Here is a 6,275-nt window from a genome sequence, read left to right as displayed (position 1 = left end):
ATATATATATAAATAAAATGTGTATTAATTGAGGTTATTTTGTTGTTGATTTTTAGTGGTGTTGTTTGTGTCTCAACTGTATCTTGTACTTTAACAAGAAAGGCTTTGTATTTCTTTGCACATTCTCTTTGTTATAGTTGTTATATTTCTTAATATATTAATTCCTGTATTTTCCTTAAGTTTATGATGTTGGATATGAAAAATTTCGACTGTTTATATCATGGGATATTTTTCTTTTTCCCTTAGCTGTGGAGGATAGTTCTGCTCAGTATTTTAATCTATGTTGGCATCATGGTGTCTAGGACTTGGAATGCATTGCTCGTGGCAACTCTGTATTTCAAAGTCACTTCCACTGACAAATTATGCTCTATTGTGATGGGGTTTCTTATATATGTGACTTCTTTGTGTTCTTCCTTTTTTAAAGGCCTTCTTGTTCATACTTATTTATTGTTTTAATCAGAATATACCTTGTTTTCTTGCAAAATCTTGTCTATATTGTGTTCTGCATTCTTACTGTATCTGTAAGGTTGTGTCTTTACCTCAGCTTGGAAATTTTTTCTTTTATATTCCTGTTGACTATCAGGTCTCTGTCATTGCCTTTTGTTTGTCTTCTTTCCTTGATGTCTTTACTTTAAAGGTTTGGGCTCTTCATAGTTTCCCATATGTTCTTTACCTGTGTTCATTTTTAATATTTCATCTCTTGCTTATTTGATCTAGAACCTGTGTCTCTGAGTCTTCTATCTTCTACTTGATCTATTCTACTTGTAAGAGTTACCTCTAAATTTTCCATTTATGTTGTTGGACATTTAATTCCATCCTCATTTCACTAGGAGTTCCCTTCAACCCTTCTATCTCTTCATTGAATTCCATTCTCAAATCCTAAATTGATCTTTGCCATTTCTATCCACTTTTAGTTTGTACTTTCTTGGGCATCACTCAGATATTTATTCTTCTTAAATTCTTTCTCCTTAGTTACATTGAGCTGTGTGTGTGTGTGTGTGTGTGTGTGTGTGTGTGTGTGTATGCATATGTATATGTTTGTGCATGTGTGCTTTCTGAAAATCCCTTGATTTTTTTCATGGAGGTTATGACTGTTCTTCTAATTCCTTGTCCTGGGATTAATTTAAATCATTTTCATTGGGAAACATGTCTATGGGACTGGTATGTTTTGGAAAGAAGACACTGTTTTGATAATTGACATTTTTTTTTTTTAGTCATGAGAAGTTAACATGTGAATTTTTTTTATTAGTTCTAAGTTTGATATAGATGGAACAGGTTGGGGCAAAAGACAGGACGTGTATGTAATTTGAGAGCAGAATTTGCAAATGGTGTAGGTAGAATGAAGTCAGATGGATAGAAAGGATTGGGCTGGTATATACAGGGTGTGTGCCCTCCTCCAATCATGGAGACCTAGGTGGAAAGCCTTGATGTGTCATAAGGTAGGAGGCTATCTGTTAGGTAGAGGCAGTGTATGTCCTGGTACAAGCCTAGAGAAAGCTTGCTGGGCAGACAGGGGTGGCCAGACTAGGTATGGATGCCGGATATGGTACTGAGGTTAGATATGGCATTTGGGGAGGGTAAATGGAAAGGAGCTCAGACAGACTTACTTGGTTTGACATAAAAGGATTTACATGGTCTGGATGGATGGAGAGGTTGGATGTGGTATGGGAGGGGCTTGTTTATCTGGTCAGGCAGGGTGAGTTCTGGTGGAAACCTAGAAGTTCCTTGCAGGGCAGGCAGGGGTGATAGTACTAGGCAAAGGGCACTGGATGGAGGACGCTTGCTGGATCTGGTGACTTGGGGAAGGTCAGGTAAAGTCACCAGGCTAGTTCCTGTAGAAGTAAGTGCAGAATACAGAATATTGGGAGGTGGGAAGGTTGGATGGGGTGTCACAGGACTCTGTGAATAAAATTTTCTAACAACTCAATTCCAGTTTATGCGTAGAGATATATGTGTACCACCTAATAAGAACAATGAAATGGAGCCTCTTTCCTTTAATTAACATTCTTTTGAATCTTACTTCTCATCTACCTACAGCACCAATTGTAATCTAGATTCTTTTGAAGCAGGCATCGCAATCAAGTTTAATGCTAGCTTCACGGGGCAATAATGCCAGTGAACTATAAAAGGAAGAAGAATGACTAGACAGAAAGAAATTCCACACTCTAATGGAGGTTTCAGCTAATATCATGAAGATATAAAGGAGCTCAAAATGTATGGATTCTACTTAAATTAGCTTACATTGACACTGATATAGAGATTACATATTCTAGTCACAAGCTATTACTGAGTATGGGAGGTCCTGATATTTGGCAAGACGTCTCTCTCCAGGTGAGACAAACCTTAAATCACTGACAAATGCACCAGTCCTCTACGATGACAGTTAAGTGATCCTATTTTCTCCTCCTACGGTTCACAGTCATATTAGTCATCCTAAGTTTTTCTTCTAAATGCTTAGTGTGATAATGAATCATCATCCTTGGTTCAGCTACCTCTCTCTCTCTCTCTCTCTCTCTCTCTCTCTCTCTCTCTCTCTCTCTCTCAGTTACATCAAAATTTCTATCAAAAACAATTGACGCCAAACTTCTGTTGTGCATCTACTATCTAACCACAGCTCTCCTCAGTTACCAACGGTCCTAACTTCTGTGTGAATAGCACCTCTTAACTAGAGTGGGTACAAGAGTTTTCAAGAGGTCTCACTGGTTTCAAATTTGCTCAACATTGTGGTTCCTCAATATTTGTGAGGGCTTATCTTGATTGTCCACTGAACATGTGTGGAAAGAATAGAATTATTGCCTCCATAGTATTTGCTTGTCTGCATGAGCGTGTTCCATATTCTTGATTTCTATTTGATTTAGGAGGCTCCAGTCCACTCTGGGCAATACTATCCCTAGGTATAGGTGAAACTGAGCTGTATAAGAAAGTAGATTGACATGATTTGGGGAATAAGCCAGTAAGCAATGTTTCTGTATGGTTCCTGCATTCATTTATTGCTTGAGTTCTTCCCTTGGTTTTCTTGATGATGAACGGTTATTTAAAAATATTTGGTTAAATAAGCCTTTTCATCTCCAAGCTGCTTTTGATCAGAGTGTTTGCTCATAGCAGCAGGGCACAGAGTAGAACAGCATATTAATTAAAGCACTTATTTGCTTCACAAGAAATTAAAAAAAAGGAAAAGAATGAGAAAGGAATAAAAAGAAACAAGTTAGATTCCCAGGGTAGCCTAATTATTGCTATGTTTGATCAGGTAATATCAGGCTTCTCTCTATCTTCCCACCCAATTGCCACGTTTTTAACTTAATACCTCATTATTGTTGCCATTCTTTGTTCTGTTCTCACTACTCGGTACTGTTGGTACCGCTTACTGGTACTTTTCCATCATTCACTGTTCTCTCTTTCTCTGCAGGCATCTGACTACCAGCTACTCATCTTTTTGCAGTATCTACTAAGATCAGATAGAAATATCTTCATTGATAGTTTTAGTTTCCTAATTAACAGTCTCCTTTGCTCTCTCTTCATAAAGAATGAACAAAGTTTCCTTGATCTTATTAATAAAGACACTTATTTTATTTATGAACTCCTATGCTGGCGAGGAGGGAACTATGGATAGATCAAACAGTGAAGGTTCTCTCTTTACTCCAGTTGCTGAGTGGTCAAACTGCCAATGCCTCTAATCTGTGTCTGGTTCCCGAAGATGATACAAATACAAATTCAACAACTTAGATGTATGATGGAATGAGTGAGAGTAGATTATATTGAACCATTCGTGTTGGAGGAGGTAATAATTAAACCTTATCAGAACTTATGATTCTGAACGCAAATTTTATATATGAACATAATGCAACTGCAGGTTTATCATGCAAGTGCTTACAAAACCTCCAACTCATTGGAAAATGGTTCTATATTTTATTTTCTAACATAAATGGACAGTTTCTTCCAAGCAGGGAGAGGCAAAAGGGTATATTACCTCTGCTGTGGAAAACATTTCTCTCTTAATCAACAAAAAGTGTGCTAGCCTAATGTAATGAAACGAAGTCCTAACTGTTCGGCAGAATGATAGATCATGGTCAAAACATTATGCATGCTTACAAGGATGTGCTTTTCAGTTTAAATAAGCATTTTACGATCAGCCTCAATATCAAGTTTCAGTCTTACAAAGTGGATAAAAGTACCGTTTACTTATCTTCTGGCTGCTTTTGATAATTTCCGGAAGTTCGTTTCTTGCCTTCACAATTCAAACACTATTAGATTGAATGGTCTGATATTTTTTCAAGACACACAATAAATATCTCGCTGAAGTTAAATCTAAGATTGCAGCTCCATTAAACTGGGTTTCTTCATGACGGTGGGTCATTAGTCAAGGAAAAAGAATTCTCATCCTGGCAGAGGTCATCGACACCGATGGTAACAAGAAGACAGTTTACATTGTGAAATGCTTAGAGGGGAGAGTAAGCCTGAATCCCAGAAGGTTCATTTAGTATCTCTTGGTGACTCGTTCCAGAAATAAATCTTAGTTCACAGTTGCGGTAATCAATGTCTAGAAAATTTAAATCCAGTAACTGCTCAGACTCTTGAAGAAGTGTGAGATCTCAAGTGTGTGAGAAAAGAACAGGGTGAATAGTAACACATTCAAGATGGTTTGTCAATAATGGGTTTATCATTTTTAAAGAACCACCTTTAATGTTCTGTGAGTTTGACATGCTTGTACCAATTTAGAAAGTTGGTTATTAGATTAGATTTGGTAGAAAGAACAAACCTATTGAAAAAAATGCCTTAAATTTATCATTCGGGAGCCTGAATACTGTTTCCTTTCCCCTGACTCACCTGAGATCCAGAAACTGTCTTAACAAACATAAAAGAGTCGATGGTAAGAACCTCTTAAAATTTACACTGGCAAAACGGCAAGTGAGATATTTAAGGGATTACCAAAAAATATCTAATAGAGGGTGTAGTCTGATGAACAATTTGTTGTCTCATTTCTTGGATCAAAATCTTATCACAAATCTCCTTAACTTATTCAAGTAAGATTGAATCCCTGTACACAGAATCAGACAATTTAAAACATTTATTTATGTGGACTTTATCTCATATCTCTCAGCTTTACCTGCCTCCTCATTTCATATTTTAAGGGACATTTGTCAATTAAACTATCTTCCTATACAACTAAACTAAAGTACACATACAAAACTGTTATTATGCCTTTATTGATGTAATCCACACTTACTGAATGCTTGTTATATTGACTTAACCCTCACTGAAACAGCACTGGTAAGGAAATACAACTAATGCTTAAGAGAGTATCTCAGAGTGTTACTATACCATAATTGCTGAATAAATATAATCATTTTGTAGATAAAGTAGTTTTTAAATTTTTATGGAATGAAGATTTGCAAATACATGCATTGAAAATTAGTTGATAACTCTTAGAATGAATATATGTTAACAGAGTCTGTAGAATGAAATAATACCCAGAAAAACATCTAGCTTTTTGATACCCTAGAGAAAATAAAATTTAGAATTATTAATACAGACAAGTGTTAGACTATCACAGAAAAGCACAAACATGACTTACACTACTAACACACAAAAATATAAAGAATTATTTTCTTTGACTTGGATTTATATTTTGAAGATATTAGTAAATAAGATCTTAAAGTTAGCATAAAGTTTTATTAAAACAAAAGAGCAATAATAGACCTCGACATAAAGGGAAAAACTTTATACAAGTTTCCACATACTTGTGCCTGATGAATATCACGTGAACAAGCCTACATCAGCCCTGTTACTGTTCTAAGCTTATGAGTCAAGGATCTGTTTGTATAGAAGGGCCTATGTCCAAGCATAAAGATTAACTAACACAGAAGCCAGCCCTGAACAGTACTGATGGTAGTGATCTTTCCTGGAAAACATCTGCTCCCAGCTGAGTGTGTTTGTATCTAGGCAGCACTAGCAGATGTGCTTAGATTCAACCCATCTGTGTGGTGTTGAGAGCCTGGGGCTGAGGAAGCAGCGCTGAAAAGAAACTGGAGAGTGAGCATACTGTAAAACACTAAATTGTAGAAAATGCAAATTAGCACCTCATAGAAACCTAATCTGTCCTGCAATAATACTGTTGCCTTAAGCTTTGTGATATGTGTATATAAGTTAGCATGAGCAATAGTTGAGAAACAATGCTTAATAATGGGATTCTTCATAAACGGGGCTCAGTCAGGAACAGTTGGTATTTTTCATTTTGTTCTTTTAAAATTTGAAAATGGATTCTTTTCTTTTTTTTT

The sequence above is a fragment of the Microtus ochrogaster genome, linkage group LG4 (genome assembly GCF_000317375.1).
Source record: "Microtus ochrogaster isolate Prairie Vole_2 linkage group LG4, MicOch1.0, whole genome shotgun sequence".
Classification (NCBI taxonomy): Eukaryota; Metazoa; Chordata; class Mammalia; order Rodentia; family Cricetidae; genus Microtus; species Microtus ochrogaster.
This window is presented reverse-complemented; position numbering follows the sequence as displayed.